Consider the following 20,510-nt stretch of genomic DNA (forward strand, 5'->3'; position numbering starts at 1 on the left):
GTATTGACAATGCACAAAATGTTCTCCGTGGATGGTGCAATGCACCCAAAAAAAATCCAGAGAGTGCTATTGGGTACTGGAATGCCGGAATAAGTTTCAGGCACCAAATACCACTCTCTGGATTTTTTATTTTTGTTCTCTGTTCTCGCGTGTATCTGTGCGTAAAGTCTACCAAAGTCACGTTTATATGTGCGGAAAATTTGTTAAACACGCGTGTGTCGGTGCAGCAAAACTGGTAAAACGCATGTATAAGCCCGTGTATCAATGCATCTAACGGGCATCATACACGCGCTTTTTCACGCATGTCTGTGGCCGCGATTATACACGCGTTGATACATGGGCCCGCTACTTTTTTTTCACAAGTCATTTTCCGTGGCTAGTAGCGCGGGTATAAGCCCGATCCCTTGTAGTGAGAGAAGTTGCTCCCAACAAGGACACATGTTTTGGCAAGGCTAGGTAAGCTTTTACCTTAAATATCAATTATGTAGAGAAGTGTTTCTTTTAGTATGTGTTTAGTGTGTTGTGCATCAAAAGGCATTGGTTATTGAAGATGCACACATTAAGAGCTTTCTATCTTGATGAAAACATTTAATCTTAGTCCCTTCAAAGTTCTAAGGATTCATAAAGTTTGTTGGTTATCTAGAAGCCATGTAAAGGAGAGATTGGTAAGAGTCACACCTACATTATCCGTGGATTCCCAAAAGAATGACTTTGAGCTATATAAAATGGCAACCACATGTGAAATGCAGTTTTCACTCCATCTTGTTGAGATGAATGAACTTAATATGCACTATGTGAATATCACACAAATGGGTGTGAAGTTGGATGTTAAAATATAACATTTTCATATGCAATACTAGAAAGAGCACTTTGATGTTGGTTCAAAAGCATTAAAAGATTTTTCAAGGCAATTAAAAGATGGTTTTCTCTTGTATATGGCTAAAAGTGGTGTCAAACATAAGCCTCAATGTACTGTATGAGGTCAATTTCTCCCTTCACTTGTTGACATTTTGTGTAACTTTACGAAAAGCTTTTTGTGGAAAAGGTTATCGATGATTTAAATGTGAGGTTCATACATTGCTCATTATGTGAAAATCATAGATCCCAAAAGTTATGGCACAAATGAGGATTTAAGGGGTAACTACCATAGACTCCCTTGTTCAAAAAGTTCCTTACACACACGTTTATTTACCTCATCCCTTTGCAGAGTGAGGGGAGGTGGATGGGCCGAAATTAAACCCGCGTCTCTATGTATAGAGAATGTTGCTCTGCTACTAGTAAACCCCCCGCCCCCTCCTTCCTTACATTCAAAAAGTTTGGATATAGAGAGTGCTTGCCAATAGATAAGAGTGAGTGTGGGATAGAGAGTATGTTGAGTTTACTCTTACCACCTTGATGAATGCATGTTCTAGAGCTACTTTTCATGAGGCTTGGAATAAATATGGTGCTTGGTTATATTATATTTATGCTTATCCAAATTTGATAGACTTTGGCAAATCATTCTTGCAATGCCAACTAGTACCATTTCATGTGAGCGTGGTTTTTTAAATCAGAATTGAATGAAGGATGATGAGTTGATATGTCTCTATACCTTAGATGAGCCTATGTCTTTTTCATCTTGCCTCTACAACAAACTATGTTTCTATCTCTAGGTGAGCTACCTTGCCTGTCAAAAAGCAATTTTTTGGGAAAATGCATGTAAAGAATAGTTTTTAGTGTATTTGATGATGTTTGTTCAAAATAGACAAACAATGTTGGTATGCAACAATTCAAAGGGCATTAAAGTTTATACTTTATTTTTAGCTATTGAAATTAAAGAAAACCACCCAAGGATTTTTGCAACCTTTTTTTAGGGAATAAATTTGATACGTTTTAGGGTACATTGAGATACCCTTATTTTTCACTGGTTGAAAGATAGTAATGTGTGGAGCTTAAATGATTGGAAGTTGAAAGTCCGGACGCACGGCCGGTCCTCAATCGAATCGAATGTGCCTGCTCGTTTAGGTCGAGGACGCCCATGTTGGCACGTGGATGGCCCCACACGATTTAGGGCATTGAGATACTCAAAAGTCAACGCCACGTGGGCCCACGTCGCACGTCGAGCCGAGTAAATTTGTTTTGCAAAGTAGGCGGGTTTTGGCAATTTCAACTCCAAAAAAAAGAAGAAGAAAAACAACAGTCTTTTCATCTCCACTCCTACAGCTCCGCTCCCTTCCTTTCTTTAGCTTCCTGCAGGAAATTCGTGATCGCGTATACCGAGCAGAAGCCTGCTTCATTGCTGCAAAATGTTTTGCTTCCTTTCATCCAAGAGGAGGAAAAAGCTCAATTCAGCATCTACTATGGAGTTTAAAGCCTCAAAGTAGTGGCATCTGCTATGGGGTTTAAAGCCTCAAAGTAGCACGATCTGTTATGGGGTTTAAAGCCTCTGCTATGGGCTCAATCTCTTTATCTGCTATGGGCTCAGCCTCTTAATCTTCTCAATCTCAATTAGAAGGGTGCTGCATTGTTCAAGGGTTTAACAGAAGCAAAGTTTGCACTTCGTTGGCGTAGCTCATTGCAGCAATCCAGAGGTACATTTCTTCCTTTTTATTTCCGTTCCTCCATTTTTGCAGCCCATGATGAGGGGCGCACAAAACTTTTCGTTTCTGTTTCTAGTTTTGTTTGTTTGTTTGTTTCTGTGTTTGTGTGCGCGTGCTTGATGTTATCTTGCACGTTTTGCACAGGGGAGAAGAGAGATCTTCTTCCATGGATCGCTGGGAAGATCAAGATGTGGAAAACAGGAGGCCTGCTAGGTATCAAGACGTGGAGCTGGAGGTCGAAGAAGAGACCTTCAACATTTTGCCATTGCATGACATGCTGGCAGACAATGATGCAGTGCGCTTTCCCGAGGTTCGAGCGGCCTGTGCTGCTCTGCAAGCAGTCGGAGAGCTGGCTAGGCCCGAAGGTTGGAGGCAGCGCATGGATCTGCTGGATTGGCTTGCTTTGCTCTTCGGCTTCCAAGCAGGCAATGTGAAGAATCAACGTGAGCACATAGTTATGTTGCTTGCAAATGACCAGATGCGGTTCCAGCCCCCTCCGGATCCCATTGATCGCCTGGATGGAAGGGTGGTACACAAGCTGATGAAGAAGGTACTCAAGAACTACATCAGCTGGTGCTCCTTCTTGGGCAAAGCAAATAATCTCTGGCTGCCAAGGAACAATGAGGTGCAAGAGCAGCGGGAGCTTCTCTACACCTCCCTCTATCTCCTCATCTGGGGGGAGGCTGCTAACCTTAGGTTCATGCCCGAATGCCTCTGCTTCATCTTCCACAACATGGCCAGTGAGATGAATAAGGTTCTGGAACATTACATCAATGATGCAGCTCAACCATCAAGGCCCGTCTACTCTAGCGAGAATGCCTTCCACATCAGGGTCGTCACTCCCCTTTACAAGATTGTCAAGGCAGAGGCCGAGGCTTCTCGTGATGGAAAAGCTCCCCACTCTGCCTGGCGAAACTATGATGACATGAATGAGTTCTTTTGGTCCAAGAGGTGCTTCACGCAGCTTTCATGGCCATTGAATCTATCTTGCTCTTTCATGGCAGAACCATCTAGCCAGCAGCGCAAGGTTGGAAAGACGGGCTTCGTCGAGCAGCGTTCCTTCTGGAACATCTACCGAAGCTTTGATCACCTGTGGACGGGCTACATTCTTCTGTTGCAGGCCATGATCATTATGGCCTTTCACAGTGACAGAAACCCTTGGACACAGCTTGTGGACCGTGATGTCCAAGCAAGAATTCTGAGCATCTTCATCACATGGGGAGGCTTGCGCATTCTTCAATGTCTGCTGGATATGGCCATGCAGTACCAGCTGATTACTGTTGACACCATGCTCATTGGCCTGCGCATGCTCTTGAAAATTGCTGCTGCATCTGTCTGGACCCTGGTGTTTGTTGTCCTCTACACTAAGATGTGGAAGGAGAGGCACAGTGTGGGTGGCTGGTCTGCTGGTGCTAACACTGCCTTCATACGGTTCCTTGAGGCTGCCGTGGTGTTCATCCTGCCAGAAATTCTTGCACTCACCCTCTTCATCCTTCCGTGGATCAGAAACTTTGTGGAGAAATCTGAATGGAGGATCTTCCATGCCTTGACATGGTGGTTTCAGTCTCGCTGGCTCGTTGGCCGTGGTCTTCGTGAGGGGATCTGGGACAACATCAAGTACACTCTCTTCTGGCTGGTTGTCTTTCTGGTCAAGTTCTCCTTCAGCTACTTCCTGCAAATCAGGCCACTGGTTGAACCCACCAAGGAGCTGTGGGCTTTGAGCAACATCAATTATGCATGGCATGAGTTCTGGGGTAAAGGCAGCAATAGATTTGCGGTCTCTGTACTGTGGGCGCCTGTGCTGCTGATCTACTTCATGGACATGCAGATCTGGTACACGGTGTTCTCCTCCTTTGCTGGTGCTCTGGTGGGGCTGTTCGCGCATCTCGGAGAAATCCGCAATATGCAGCAGCTGAAGCTGCGGTTCCCCTTTTTCGCCAGCGCAGTCGCCTTCAACCTCATTCCAGAGGAGTCGCTGCTGCCAATCAAAGCATGGGGCAGCTGGTTAGCCACCATTAGAAACGCTTGGCGCAGGCTCAAGCTCAGGTATGGATTGGGCGCCAATTACAAGAGGCATGCTACAGATTCCCTAGAGGCTGGGAAGTTTGCTTTCATGTGGAACTCCATCATAAGCATCTTCAGGGAGGAGGACCTTGTCAGTGATTGGGAGTTGCAGCTGTTGGAGATTCCGGCCCCTGCGTGGAACATAAGTGTGATTCAGTGGCCCTCTGTACTCCTGTCCAATGAACTGCGTCTTTGTGTGGGACAGGTTGCAAAATGGCATGGCTCAGATGACAAACGGCTGTGGAGGAAGATCTGCAAAATCGAGTACCGGAGGTGTGCAGTAATAGAATGCTATGACAGTATCAGACACATTCTCCGGAGAATCATCAAGGAGGGGAGCAATGAGCATCGCTTGGTGGAAAGACTCTTGTCAGGCATCCAATATTCTTTGGAATCTGGCACATTTTTACAGGACTACGCGGTGAAAGAGCTGCCTGAAGTTCATAAGCAGGTTTTGGCTCTTGTTACACTCCTGGACAAAAGGAAGCTTGGGCCCGATGACCTTCTAGCTGTGGTGCGTGCATTGCAGAACCTGTATGAAGTTGTGGTCCGTGATCTGAGAAAGCAGCCTCTGGAGTCGCAGCATGTTTCCGAGTTGGCAGCAGAGCTTTTGTTTGCAGATGTGGTCGACCTTCCAGACTTAGGGGATGCATCCTTCTTTCGTCAGCTGAGGAGGTTCAAAACTACTCTTAGCACAGAAGAATCCATGAATGATGTTCCAAAGAATCTTGAAGCCCGGCGGCGCATTGCCTTTTTCAGCAATTCATTGTTCATGAACATGCCCCATGCACCTACAGTAGAGAAGATGCTTGCCTTCAGTGTCCTGACGCCCTACTACAATGAGGATGTCATGTACAGCAAAGAAAAACTGCTGGACGAAAATGAGGATGGGATCTCCATCCTTTATTATCTTCAGAAAATCTTCCAGGATGAATGGGATAACTTCAAGGAGCGCATGCGCCGTGACATGGATGTGAAGGATGACAAGGAGCTTTGGAAACTGGACAAGTCCTTGCAGCTCAGGTTGTGGGCTTCATATAGAGGGCAGACCCTGGCTCGCACAGTTCGAGGCATGATGTACTATCACAAAGCACTAAAAGTTCTTGCTTACTTGGATGGGGCATCTCAAGTGGAGATGCAAGAAGGCAGGGAGCTTCTGGCTGCTCTCTCAATCAGAAGGGAAAGCGCCGATAAGCTCTCTGCTCAGCATGCCTCCCCTAGCTCAAGCCATCACTGGGTTCTCAACCGCACAAGAAGTGGTGTTGGTGGGCTCTTCAAGGAGGCTCAGCAGGAAGCTCTTGCCAACATGAAATTCACCTATGTGGTCACGTGCCAAATCTACGGTGCTCAGAAAGCCAAGAAAGAAGTGCAAGCAGAGGACATCTTGTTCCTCATGAAAACACACAATCCCCTCAGGATTGCATATGTTGATGAGGTGATTACAGATGGCATTTCAAAGCAGTACTTCTCTGTCCTTGTGAAGTATGATCCCCTCCTGGAGAAGGAAGTTGAAATCTACAGAATAAAACTACCGGGGCCTCTGAAGCTGGGTGAAGGAAAGCCAGAAAATCAAAACCACGCTGCTATATTCACGAGGGGAGATGCCTTGCAGACCATTGACATGAACCAGGACAACTACTTTGAGGAGGCACTTAAAGCTCGCAATCTGCTCCAGGAGTTCACTGTGCATCATGGTTTGCGGCGGCCACAGATTTTAGGTGTTCGAGAGCACGTCTTCACTGGTTCTGTCTCATCTTTGGCATCTTTCATGTCCGCTCAAGAGACCAGTTTTGTCACACTGGGCCAGCGGGTGCTTGCAAATCCTTTAAAGGTGCGAATGCATTATGGTCACCCAGATGTGTTCGATCGCCTCTGGTTTCTGACAAGGGGAGGCATCAGCAAGGCATCCAGGGTAATCAACATCAGTGAGGACATCTTTGCAGGGTTCAATTGTACATTGAGAGGAGGCAATGTGACCCATCATGAATACATCCAGGCAGGCAAGGGCAGAGATGTAGGCCTGAATCAGATAGCCCTTTTCGAGGCTAAGGTTGCCAGCGGGAATGGTGAACAGATCCTGAGCCGGGATGTCTACCGTTTGGGTCACCGTCTGGACTTTTTCCGCATGCTTTCATTCTACTACACCACGGTTGGCTTTTTCATCAGCAACATGATGGTGGTGCTCACAGTGTATGCTTTCTTATGGGGTAGAGTGTACATAGCCCTCAGTGGACTAGACAAATCAATCCAAGGGAAGGGTGTTTTTGCCAACCGTGCCCTCACTGCCTCTCTCAACCAGCAGTTCATCGTTCAGCTTGGAATATTTACTGCTCTGCCCATGATTGTTGAAAACACCATCGAACGTGGCTTTACTTCTGCAATATGGGATTTCCTCACCATGCAATTGCAGCTTTCGTCTGTCTTCTTCACGTTCTCGCTAGGGACAAGAGCCCACTTCTTTGGCAGGACTGTGCTTCATGGTGGCGCAAAGTACCGCGCTACTGGTCGTGGATTTGTGGTGGTGCATGAGAAGTTCGCCCACATCTACAGGCTGTTTGCAAGAAGCCATTTCGTCAAGGGTGTGGAACTCATTCTTCTTCTTGTGATATACCAGTCCTTTGGTGCTGTCGGTGCCAATACCACAGCTTACATCCTCATCACATTTTCAAGTTGGTTTTTGGCCCTTTCCTGGATCATGGGGCCATTTCTATTCAACCCTTCTGGTTTTGATTGGCTGAAAACAGTTGGGGATTTTGAGGACTTCTTGGATTGGATCTGGTACAGGAAAGGCATCGCGACCAAGTCAGAGAAAAGTTGGGAGATCTGGTGGGACGAGGAACAAGATCATCTGAGGAACACAGGGTTCTGGGGGAAGGTTTTCGAGGTGGTGTTGAATTTGCGCTTCCTCTTCCTACAGTATGGTGTAGTATACCAGCTCCATATTGCTGGTAACAGTAAGAGCATCCTTGTTTACCTTCTATCTTGGGTCTATATGGTTGTGGTTGCAGTGATTTACATCATCTTGTCACTTGCTGCAGTTAGGTTCTCAGTAAAAAAACACATCTATTACAGACTGATCCAGGCCTCAGTAGCAGTGGGTGTTGTTGTGGTGCTCATACTGCTGGTGAAGCTGACTTCTTTCCATATCCTGGATACAATACTTAGCCTGCTGGCGTTCGTGCCCACAGGATGGGGTTTACTTTCGATTGCTTCGGTGTACAGGCATCTCCTTAAGCGTACACCCTTGTGGCCATTCATCGTTTCCATGGCCCGCCTGTATGAGCTTGCCCTTGGGATCATGGTATTCATTCCTGTGGCAGTGTTGTCATGGTTGCCGGGCTTCCAAAACATGCAGACTCGCATACTTTTCAATCAAGCTTTCAGCAGAGGGCTTCAAATTTCCCGGATACTGGTTGGGAAGAGACCAAATGCAGGCTACTAGACACCAATATGCATGCTATGTATGCTCTGCTCAAGCTCATACAGATAAGTGGAGAAGCAATGGAGGCTGGCTTGTTGTCATCATGCCAGAAGTGTGAGGTCTTTTGTCCTCAAAAGACCTTAAAAAATCCATGTTCCACATGGAACTACTCTTAATGAGTTGATATGTACAACACAGAGTTTGTTCTTTGAGGCTCAATAAATATGTGCTGGGTAGGGAGAGCCTTGATTCTCTATTCATGTGCTTGTTGGTGTGAGTACTAGTAGCACTTGGTTCAAAATAAGCACAATGTGCGTAAGTGAAGACTATCATGAATCTATGTGCATGGGGTTAGAGGAATACCTTGTGTTTGCTTCAATGATGACAAGTAGTGCTTTTTTCAAGTAGAGCTTGAAAAAGACAAGCATAAGGCCTTCTTGCAATAAATACCATCACTGGCTGGCAATCACTGTAGTTGCACACAACTTTGAATCAAGGGGTTGGCCAACATATTAGAACCTTTGTATGCTTTAGAGCCATGCATGCACCAACCGAGAGCAAGATTTCTGTAAACCTAATATGAGATTAATGTGTATATCTATACAAGCCTCAAACATAGCCCCTTACACACACACACCGGTGCTCTCTCTCTCTCTCTCTCTCTCTCTCTCTCTCTCTCTCTCTAAGTATATTGCTTGAAAAAGCCAAGCATAAGGCCTTCTTGCAATAAATACCATCACTGGCTAGCAATCACTGTAGTTGCACACAACTTTGAATCAAGAGGTGCATAAAAGATACAAGATCTTTAATTAAGATACTTGCAAACATTGTATTATGAGAGGGATTGGTGAATGAAGCCACGGAAATAGAGTGTATGCCCAACCTATGACAATATTTAAAGAAATAAGGGGTGGGTGGGATGTATCCCTCAAATAAGAGTAGTGGTTAATGATAAACTTTATTCTATTTATAGGTTTCAGAAATATAATATAAAAATAACTTTTAAAAGCAAATAAAAAATATCCAATATGTATGTGGATGACTTACGGCATATAAAGAGCATATAAAGACAACACAATCTCCCTCTCACTCAAACTTATCTCCCTCTCAAACTCAAACTTTCTCTCTCACTCAATATCTCTCTCTCCCTCTCCATCTCTCTCCAACTTGCTCCATCTCTCTATTGTTAACTCAATTATCTAAAATGTCATGCCACTTCAACTACAATGTCATAGCTCCAAGTTAAGTGCACAAAATTGCATTAAAATAATGTAAAAATCAAAATTTTTTTGTCATTACAAGATATGGATTACATCAAAGAGGGTGGTGTGGCTGATGATGGAGTAAGGTGGCTACATATGGGGAGCTCTACTTGAAACAAATTGCAATGAACTGAATGCCATAGACGAAGCTCTAGTCTTATCTTACAAAATTCTCACTATGCTCAATAACATATCAAATGCGATTCTCATCTACATCCAACATGTATGGGTGGGTTCCCTCTCACGGTTTCGATTCTATGAAGACATTGTCATCCACCTTAAAACCTAGGTGATCAGTAGCTACCTCACCGCCACGACTGTCATACTTCGATCGACTAGACGTAGTGTGATGGAGGTGTGTACATATGGCAAGAGGATGGCAATGACAAAAACAAAGACCTGTGTGCACACACATGTAACTACCTTAGCAAATTCATGGTGGTTCACTTAAAAACTAAAATGAGTACAATCCACTCTTTCACTCACCTCTTTTCATCCATCTTATGATATGAGATACATGGGTATATGCATGAATAGGTGGTACACTAGCTACCAGATTTCAGGGTTGGGAGCTAGGAGGTAGCTCAGTTGGTAGCCATAGGAATGTTGGGAATTTTAAAAGACTTCAATAAGTTTTTTATTTTAAATTCAATTCAGGGTGCGGCAAAATCAAAGGAGTGGGGGCACTACCTTTGCATGTCTCACAACCATCATGAGGAGTGCCCGTCGGTTGTAGCAGCAGGGGCCCTCGTCTGGGGGGAAAGCTTGCCAACGTGGAAATGCTAGAAGCTTGAGAGCAACAAGAAAGCAACCGAGAGGGAGGTTAGACACCAGGACACACAGGGGAAATGCTGCAGGCAGAACTTCCTCTCCCACTTCTTCTCCTGCGCCCTCAGGCTTTGAATCTTCTCCAGAGCCATCCCCAGCTAGGAAATCTCACAGGGTGCTAACTTCCTCCTCTCCTTTCTCAGCTGCAGCAAAGGCCAAAGAAGCTATAAGAATGGGGCATTATCCTCTTTCACCCAAATCACCTACTACACCAAGGAAGAAGTTCAACATGCAGCTGGGCTCAGATGCCATTCCATGCACAGAGGTGAGCATCTTTACACATATTGTTGTGCAGCCAATTTTTGTTCAGGTGCCTGGCTTGTGTGAATTTTTCTAGAGGTGTGTTGCACATGCATGCTAGGGTATTACCATGCTGTTCCAGGGGGTAATGGAGTGAGTGTGCTCACAATGTCATCCATGAAACAATGTCTGTATTGAATACCTTACAAAACAAATTTTTTGCTTCAATAATGACTCCTCACTTGTCGTGTATTGTAATAAGTGTGTTGCATACCTAAACATCCCTTGAAAAATTCAAGTTGTGGGCAATAGTGCTTTATTGAGTTTTAGTGACACTACATTGCATATTGCATGCTGACAACACACTAGAGAACACCATTTCTACACCTTTGATACTCCCACACTTTCTATACATGCACACAAGCATTGTTGACATAAGCATACTTGTAGCCTCATGCATATATATGGAAGGTGCATGTCTAAAGCAAGCAGATCATACATGAAAATATGTTAGTATAAATGTGTTGGACTGGTTCTAGTTGTGCTATGGAATGTTGCAGGGCAAATCACGTTGGTACCCTCCATATGTCCAGTTTGAAAGAAAGTCAATTTTCTGTATGACCAAAGCCCAAGCACATGAAGTCTACGGTCTTTCAAATTCTGGAGTGGATGCGCGAACATTGGGTGAGGCTAATTTTACAGATGCAGATTGGCTATCATGTTTTGATGAGGTGCCAAGAAGGGGCAGTAAAGTAAAATGCAGGACTTTGAAGCTAGAGTTGTGGCCCAGGTTCTACACCCTTTTTACTTCGGTATATCAGGGACCTCCCAGCATAGTATGGGATGGAGGTGACCAAGGCATTTGCAAGAGGTTTTCTGCATGAGTGTACAAAAGGGCCAGTCAATTGGGCTTTATTTTCTGAGAGCATGATAGCGGTGTGTGGATAAAAATAGAGGCTGATAATATGTACATACGTGTACATGGCGTGTGTGAAGTTTTGCTTTTGAGAACGTAGCCAGGTGTACAGAGTAAGTAGTTTTGATGTGAGCATGTACAGGCCTGTCCGGTGAGAGGTCCACCGGGGATGATATCAGCTGCTCGACCACTTGAATTGTGTGCACGTCCAAATGGAGTGGGCACCAGATTGTATTTGAAAGTATGGAAGCATGGAGGAGATTAATTGTTGGGATACCCATTAAAATGTGTGTATGAGCTAAATCTTTAAGGTCCAGAAATGGAAGGTATTGGACGTGTGCATGGCAAGGAAAGATAGCGCAAGAGCAAAGGGATTCGAAAAGAAATATGCTGAATTGGGTAGCTGGCGGGTCCTTCTGGAAGCTGTGATAGCTGGCAAGGAGCTGGAGCCAGGAGGCGTCAACAGGGGAGGCCGCTTGGGGAGTGAAAAAGAGAAAAGGGAGAGAGTCCTGGGTGAAGAGGGGCGGTGCTAACAACGGAGGAAGGAGCCAGCTCTGGCAACCAAAAGAAGGACAGTGGCTTGGTTTTTGGTTTCGGGGTAGCTGGCGGTGGGCGACGAGCAATGGAGAACCGCCAAGGGGGCTAGACGGGCTGGTGTGGTTGGTGCAGCTGCAGGTGCTGATGAAAAGCACGCGTAGCTGCTGGCGATGACAAGGACTGAGGCTGGAATGTGAAGGCGACCTTGGTTCGACAGATGAGGGAAACTGGTGTTGTCTGGAGGCTGGCGGCAACTGAAGGACTGCGAATGGCAGAAGGAGCCACCTAAGACGTGTTTGGTAGTTGGTGGACGGCCTGCAGGGTCTGAAGGGCCGCCTGTGGTGTGAGCAAAGGAAAAATAGAATGCGTGGCCTTGGATTCACCTGTAGGTGTTGACCCTCGACTGGGTGGACGGCAGCGACTGGAAGGAACCGCTTTTGAGGTGCAGCTACCAACGGTGGCTACGGTGGCTGGCAGGCGTAGCAGCTAACAACTGAGAAAGGGTGAGGCAGGTGGTGACGACAGCTGGGGTATGTCAAGAGCCGCCTGGGGGTAAAACAAAAGAAGGAGCCAACGTGTGGGAGCTAGTGGAAGCTGGTGTGGAAGGCGCAGTTATAAGGTGACGGGCTGGAAGGCTAGCGAAGGTGTGATGTGCAGCTGCAGTAAAAGGAGTGGCCGTGTTGTTCTTGGGGGGGCTTCGTCATTTTGTAAAGTAGCTCCAGTGTTAGGAGGCGGCCTTGTAAAGGTCTGGGTGGCCTTTGTTTGGTAGTCAACGGCGGCAGTCACAAGCACAAGGAGAGGGTGACAGGCTGGTGAGCTAAAGCTGCCGCAGTACTGCTGGTGGAGACGCCAACTGGATTGTTTTTTTTACAGGAAAATAAAAGAGCCGCAGAGGAGAGATAACTTTATATCTTTTGTGGTGATCTACAGGCACAGAGAGCCAGAGAGAGAGGGTGTGTGTGTGGTTTTTTGTGGATTTCTACCTCTTCTGGAGACTCAAGCCAGAATTGTAAATTTCTCTTGATTAGCTGTGGCTGGTGTTTGGTGATGCCAGAGAGTTCTTTATACTTTTTGTTCATTTCGATACGAGTTGTAACAGCCAGATCTGAAATATAAGTCTTGTTTATGCTCTTTGGTCTGGTGTTCTGGTGTGTTTGTATGCGTGTGTGGAAGTGTGGCACCCTATAAGGGCGTAGACAGCTTTACCGCTTCCGTGCCATCACTTTTTGGTGCCTCCACAGAGGAGCAGATTTCCTCTGGTTCGTGAAAGAAGATAGGGGCTGTGTGAAGCAAGATTTGGAAAGATGGCTCAAGATTTTCCAGAGTATTGGGGACTGCCACAGGAAAGTGCAGTCAGGTTTCTGGAGAAGATGGAATTTACAGCCTTGATGAAAGACAGGGCAACCCCGGAGATCCTTTCTCAGATTTTGGCTTATTGCCAGGGTGATGCAAAAACATGGTTACAGATGTTTGTGACTACACACAGGAACATTCATCAGCAGGATCCTGAGTACCGTGTAGTCAGAGCTGCATTCTTGGCACAGTTTGCCCGAGTGAGGAGTCCAAATGAGGTGTGGAAGGAATTGTGCAATATTCAGCAGAAGGATAGTCAGGATGTGGATCAGTACCTGATAGAGTTTGGTAGACTGTGGAGTCTATGGTGTGAGGCTCTGATTCCTGAAGTACCCCCGCAGATGATAAAGAGAGACCGGTTTGTGGCTGGTCTGGAGCCAACCCTCCGTCTGAAGGTGGAGCTGAAGAACCTGGATAGCTTTGAGGAGGCTGTCAGAGTAGCTCGCGAGAAGGAGTGGAAGGTAAAACGTCTGAGGCAGATGGGAATACAGGAAGAGCCGAAGAAGTTTATGAAGATGCCAGAGATTGAGAGTATACATCCTGAAAGGGAAGCTGTTGTTGTTCCAGAACAGGAAGACACTTTGAAGAGGGACATACATGATGCAGTGGAGCTCATGAAGTCTCTAAGTTTGAATTGGATGGAAGCAGGTGGAAAGGGAAGAAGCCGAGGTGCACCAAATAATAGAAGGGACAGTATCTCAACAGGTGAAGGGAACATGGGAGGAACAGGGAGAGGACGGGGCTACTATTTGAGTAATGTCCAATGCTGGAACTGTGGGGAGCGGGGACATATCAGCCCTCAATGTGACAAGCCGCCCAGAGCAGGTGGTGGAATATATCCTGTGATGCAGAGGACTAATGATAGATCGGGGGATCATAGTGTTGAAGTAAAAGATCCAAATCAACCCTCTACCAGTGGAGTCAAATGGGAGGATAAGGGAAAGGGACCGGCTCTCAGCTTGATAGAAGTGGAGACCATTCCAGAGATTATGCCTGTGGCAAAGAGGACGAGGAGTACAATGGCAGAACCTGAACCATCTTCTAAGAAAGGTAAGCATGTCCAATTTGATATAAGCCCTCAACCAGAGAAGAAAAAGAGGAAGCCAAGGAGACATTATAAAACTTCAGATTTGCATATTGGTCAAGGTCAGGAGGAGTATACATTAATGGGAGATTTAAAGGGAAGGGTAGCCAATATAACATTTGCCCAATTACTTGGATTGTGTCCGAAGCTTAAGAGAGAGTGGAAGAAGTTGGCAAATCCGAGGAAAGTAAATGAGCAGGAGCCCACACAAGGTGAAATGGAGCTCATGTCTGTGGAAGACCTTCCTGATATTTGTCCATCAGTTGATGCCTGGTGTGGAAGTGTAAGTGTTGGAGAGGCATATGTTGATGGCGGTGCACAAATCAGTGTGATGACTCAGTCCTGTATGGAGAGATTGGGGTTGAAGCTGAATGCTAGTTCAGACTTTAGACTCCGTCTGGCAAATCATGCAAAAGTAAAGTGTCTGGGTATATGCACAGAAGTGCCAGTGACTGCTTTTGGTGTGGTTTGCAATATAAATTGCCATATTATGCCGGCTGGTTTGGGAGCCTATCCACTGATTTTGGGCAGACCTTGGCTCAGACAGGTGGGTGCCATCCAAAACTGGAAAAGGGGAACCATAACAGTACATAATAGGAGAGGGAGAGCCAGGAAATTTAACATGAGTAGTAAGCGGGAAATGAAGAGTGAGCCTGAAGAAACAAGTGTTGATGGGTATTCAGATAGTGAAACTGAAGAAGAGAGTTCTACTTCAGATGATGAGAGCCAGGTATCATTTATAATGAAAGAAGAAAGCAAGCATATGATGCAAGCTGAAGAGGAGTTAAAGAGGGAAGAAGAAAGCAGACTTGAAGATATGGACAGTCTGATGCAGCCTCCATCACCCAGTACGGAGAAAGAGAAGCTGTTACAGGGCATGCTGAATCCTAAATTGCAGCCAATGGAGAAAGAAGAGTATATGAAGGTAATACATAAATTCCCTCATTTGTTTATTACTTCATATGAAGAGATCCGAGGATTCAAATGTGAGCCAATGCCTATAGTATTGAAAGAGGGTGTGAGGCCAGTGTTTCAGAAACTGAGGAGAATAAATAGAGAGTTGTTGCCTGTATTAAGAGAGGAGCTGAGTAAGTTGTTAAAAGCAGGGTTAATTTATCCAATTGATCACTCAGATTGGGCAAATCCAGTGGTCTTCACTCCAAAGCATACAGGTGGTTGGAGAGTCTGTATTGATTACAAGCCTCTGAATGCTGCAACAAAAAGCAATCACTATCCTCTGCCGTTCATTGATGATATTTTGGACAGGGTAGCTGGATATGAGAGGTATAGTGTATGCGATGGCTTCTCTGGGTATTTTCAGATCTCAATTGCTGAGGAGGATCAGGCTAAAACCACAATCATTACACCGTGGGGTTGCTTCTGTTACCGAGTAGTACCATTTGGTTTGAAAAATGCACCCTCGTGGTATCAGAGGAACACTGATAGAGTACTTGCACCTCTTACAGATCATTTTGTGAGAGCTTTTTTGGATGATATATGTGTATATAGTTCTCAAAAAGAGCATGGTAATAAATTGGAGCAAGTATTTTCTAAAATGGATGATGCAGGTGGACAGCTGAATCCAAAGAAGTGTCATTTAGGACATTCAAAGGTGAAGCTATTGGGGCATGTGATATCTCAGAATGGAATTGAGCCTGATCCAGAGAAGATAAAAGCTCTTGTCTTATTATCTGCACCATCAACATCCAGGCAACTGCAGACTTTTGTCCAAAAGGTAAAATATATGGCAAGATTTGTTCCTTTAATGTCTCAACTGCTTTATCCTCTTCAGCAGGCTGTGAAGAAGGAACCATTGCAATGGAATGAAGAATGCGAGGAAGTGTTTGAGAAAGTAAAGGAGGTATTGGGAGGTATTTCCAGTGTGAAGGCTCCGGATTTCTCTCAGGTCTTTTATGTGAATCCATCTTTTGGTCCGGATGTAGTCGGAGCAATCTTAATGCAGAAAGGAGATGAATCCAGATATATGAAGCCTGTGTATTTTGCAAGTAGAGTGAAGACAGAGGCAGAGAGGAAATATACTGAGGCTGAATTGGTTTTGTCAAGTCTGGTGTATGCTTGCAGGAAATTCAGGTCATATCTCCTGATGAAACCATTTGTGGTGCTGACAAATTATACTTTACTCCCTCAGCTGGTGAATGGTACTTCACTCTCAAAAGGTATGATGCGATGGTTAGTGGAGCTTCAAGAGTATGATTTCTCATTTTTGATTGAGGATACTTGTAAAGCAACTCTGGCAGATCTTCTAACATACAAAGATGGCCCGATACTGGTGAAGGAAGTGGATTCAAAGATAGAAAAAGAGGAACAGATTATCATTCCTGGAGCTCATGTTTTATTCTTTGATGGTTCGTATAAAAGGAGTATACATCAGGCCACCGGGGGATATGCAATCCAGGATTCAGAAGGCGTGCTGATTCTAAAGAATGGAATGCATCTGGAAGCTGAAAGTAACAATGAGGCTGAGTACACAGCATTGTTTCAAGGGTTACAGGCTGCTTTAAAGCAGAAGATTCAAAAGCTAATCATAAAGGGAGATTCTCTATTAGTGGTAAAGCAGGTCTTGGGTAGCTGGCGAGCAAAGAATCCGAGATTAAAAGAATGTCTGGCTAATGTTAGAAGGCTGCTACATCAATTTACAGCATGGAGTATTCAACATGTGCGGCGGGAGGAAAATCATATGGCACATGAGTTGGCTCAGGAGGCAATTAATCAGGATCCAGTAATTGCAAAAATCGAAGAGCCATTATACAGAGGGAGGGAATACCTGTCCAGAGTGGTGGATTATCTACTCTCAGGTCGCTTGCCTGAGGAGCTCAAAAAAGGCCAAAAGTATCATTTTATCAGGAAAAGTAAGCATTATGTCATGATTGGGGATGAATTATACATGCAGGGAGCTGATCAGGTATTGAGGAGAATTCCCTGGAGGGAAGAGATTTATTATATTCTGTCTTCAAATCATGAGGGAGCATGTGGGGGTCATTATGCATTTAAGATCACCTTGCAGAAGATATTACTGGAGGGTTATGTATGGCCTTCCATCCAGAAGGATGTTCAACACTGGTGCAGGTCTTGCCATGAGTGCCAGAGAATGGGGAAGAGGATCTTAAAAATGGAGCCGAGAAATATCATGCTGGTATATGACATTTTTGAAAGATGGGGAGTGGATGCAGTTGGACCATTTCCCAGGACAGCTAGAGGAAAGTGTTATGTGCTTACTGCGGTAGATTACCTATCAAAATGGGCAGAAGTGAAGGCAGTGAAGAGAGTGGATAGTAAAGAGGTGGCTGATTTTGTGTATGAACATATATGCTGCAGGTTTGGAATTCCTCTGGAGATACTATCAGATAATGGACCTGAATTTAGAGGAGAGGTAGTTGACCATTTATGCAGAAGATTGAGTATCAACCACAAGTACTCCACTCCTTATCACCCTCAATGCAATGGCTTGAATGAAAGGTTCAATGGTGAATTTAAGCTGATGATAACCAAAATGACAGAAGGCCATATCAAGAATTGGGATATAGAGATGAATCGTGTATTATGGGCATACAGGGTTGCTGTAAAATCTGGTACACAATTCTCACCCTTTCATTTAGTTTATGGGAAAGAAGCACTCATGCCTATTGATGTGGAAATTCCAGCTTTGAAGTTTTTGATTGAAGAAGGGCATGAGCCTATTAACTGTTACAGAGAAAGATTACTGGCTTTGCAAATAGTTCAGCTGGACAGAGAGCTAGCATTTGATCACTATGCAGCTATGCAATTGAAAAGACAAGAGAGAGAGAATGAGAAGGTGGAGCAGAAAGAAATTGAAGAGGGTGATCTGGTTCTCAGGTATAATAGCAAGCTGGATAGCACTTTTCATACTGCATTCCAGACAAAGTGGGAGGGTCCGTATAAAGTTGAGAGAAAATTTGATAATGGGAGTTATCAGCTTGCTGATTTGGATGGAAAGAAGCATAAAAGGAGAGTGAATGGTTTACGACTGAAGAAATATTTTGCTCGATTGATGTTAGCCGTGAAAGAAGAAGATCAGGAAGCCTGTGATGCATGTCAGGAGGATGTGGAAGGTACAAAGGAAGATCAGAATATTTCATGCCTCTTTGTACAGCTGCTGGACATGAATGTCTCAGCAGAAGTGTGGGGTTGCTAAATATGTGTGGATAAAAATAGAGGCTGATAATATGTACATACGTGTACATGGCGTGTGTGAAGTTTTGCTTTTGAGAACGTAGCCAGGTGTACAGAGTAAGTAGTTTTGATGTGAGCATGTACAGGCCTGTCCGGTGAGAGGTCCACCGGGGATGATATCAGCTGCTCGACCACTTGAATTGTGTGCGCGTCCAAATGGAGTGGGCACCAGATTGTATTTGAAAGTATGGAAGCATGGAGGAGATTAATTGTTGGGATACCCATTAAAATGTGTGTATGAGCTAAATCTTTAAGGTCCAGAAATGGAAGGTATTGGACGTGTGCATGGCAAGGAAAGATAGCGCAAGAGCAAAGGGATTCGAAAAGAAATATGCTGAATTGGGTAGCTGGCGGGTCCTTCTGGAAGCTGTGATAGCTGGCAAGGAGCTGGAGCCAGGAGGCGTCAACAGGGGAGGCCGCTTGGGGAGTGAAAAAGAGAAAAGGGAGAGAGTCCTGGGTGAAGAGGGGCGGTGCTAACAACGGAGGAAGGAGCCAGCTCTGGCAACCAAAAGAAGGACAGTGGCTTGGTTTTTGGTTTCGGGGTAGCTGGCGGTGGGCGACGAGCAATGGAGAAAAGGGAGAGAGTCCTGGGTGAAGAGGGGCGGTGCTAACAACGGAGGAAGGAGCCAGCTCTGGCAACCAAAAGAAGGACAGTGGCTTGGTTTTTGGTTTCGGGGTAGCTGGCGGTGGGCGACGAGCAATGGAGAACCGCCAAGGGGTCTAGACGGGCTGGTGTGGTTGGTGCAGCTGCAGGTGCTGATGAAAAGCACGCATAGCTGCTGGCGATGACAAGGACTGAGGCTGGAATGTGAAGGCGACCTTGGTTCGACAGATGAGGGAAACTGGTGTTGTCTGGAGGCTGGCGGCAACTGAAGGACTGCGAATGGCAGAAGGAGCCACCTAAGACGTGTTTGGTAGTTGGTGGACGGCCTGCAGGGTCTGAAGGGCCGCCTGTGGTGTGAGCAAAGGAAAAATAGAATGCGTGGCCTTGGATTCACCTGTAGGTGTTGACCCTCGACTGGGTGGACGGCAGCGACTGGAAGGAACCGCTTTTGAGGTGCAGCTACCAACGGTGGCTACGGTGGCTGGCAGGCGTAGCAGCTAACAACTGAGAAAGGGTGAGGCAGGTGGTGACGACAGCTGGGGTATGTCAAGAGCCGCCTGGGGGTAAAACAAAAGAAGGAGCCAACGTGTGGGAGCTAGTGGAAGCTGGTGTGGAAGGCGCAGTTATAAGGTGACGGGCTGGAAGGCTAGCGAAGGTGTGATGTGCAGCTGCAGTAAAAGGAGTGGCCGTGTTGTTCTTGGGGGGGCTTCGTCATTTTGTAAAGTAGCTCCAGTGTTAGGAGGCGGCCTTGTAAAGGTCTGGGTGGCCTTTGTTTGGTAGTCAACGGCGGCAGTCACAAGCACAAGGAGAGGGTGACAGGCTGGTGAGCTAAAGCTGCCGCAGTACTGCTGGTGGAGATGCCAACTGGATTGTTTTTTTTACAGGAAAATAAAAGAGCCGCAGAGGAGAGATAACTTTATATCTTTTGTGGTGATCTACAGGCACAGAGAGCCAGAGAGAGAGGGTGTGTGTGTGGTTTTTTGTGGATTTCTACCTCTTCTGGAGACTCAAGCCAGAATTGTAAATTTCTCTTGATTAGCTGTGGCTGGTGTTTGGTGATGCCAGAGAGTTCTTTATACTTTTTGTTCATTTGGATACGAGTTGTAACAGCCAGATCTGAAATATAAGTCTTGTTTATGCTCTTTGGTCTGGTGTTCTGGTGTGTTTGTATGCGTGTGTGGAAGTGTGGCACCCTATAAGGGCGTAGACAGCTTTACCGCTTCCGTGCCATCAGCGGCTATGGATGCAAAGAAGCTACAAGCAAAGAAGCACCGATGGTCTATTTTCCATGCTTCCTCTGCACCGCATACCTCTAGGTTTGAACAGGTGAAGCCTCTTGAGCAATCAGAGTCAGTACAAAATATGCATGTGGACTCAGAGGCAATTGCTGTGTTGGACGGAATAATTGAG

The 20,510-nt window shown here is 45.5% G+C and overlaps 1 pseudogene; it reads left to right on the forward strand.

Annotated features, from left to right (window-relative positions):
- Window positions 1–2,745: 2,745 nt before the first annotated feature.
- On the forward strand, window positions 2,746–8,620 carry LOC147620233 (callose synthase 12 pseudogene; annotated as a pseudogene).
- Window positions 8,621–20,510: the final 11,890 nt, after the last annotated feature.

This window comes from Cibotium barometz, chromosome 32 (assembly GCF_041138505.1).
Source record: "Cibotium barometz isolate CiBa-2024 chromosome 32, ASM4113850v1, whole genome shotgun sequence".
Lineage (NCBI taxonomy): Eukaryota > Viridiplantae > Streptophyta > Polypodiopsida > Cyatheales > Cibotiaceae > Cibotium > Cibotium barometz.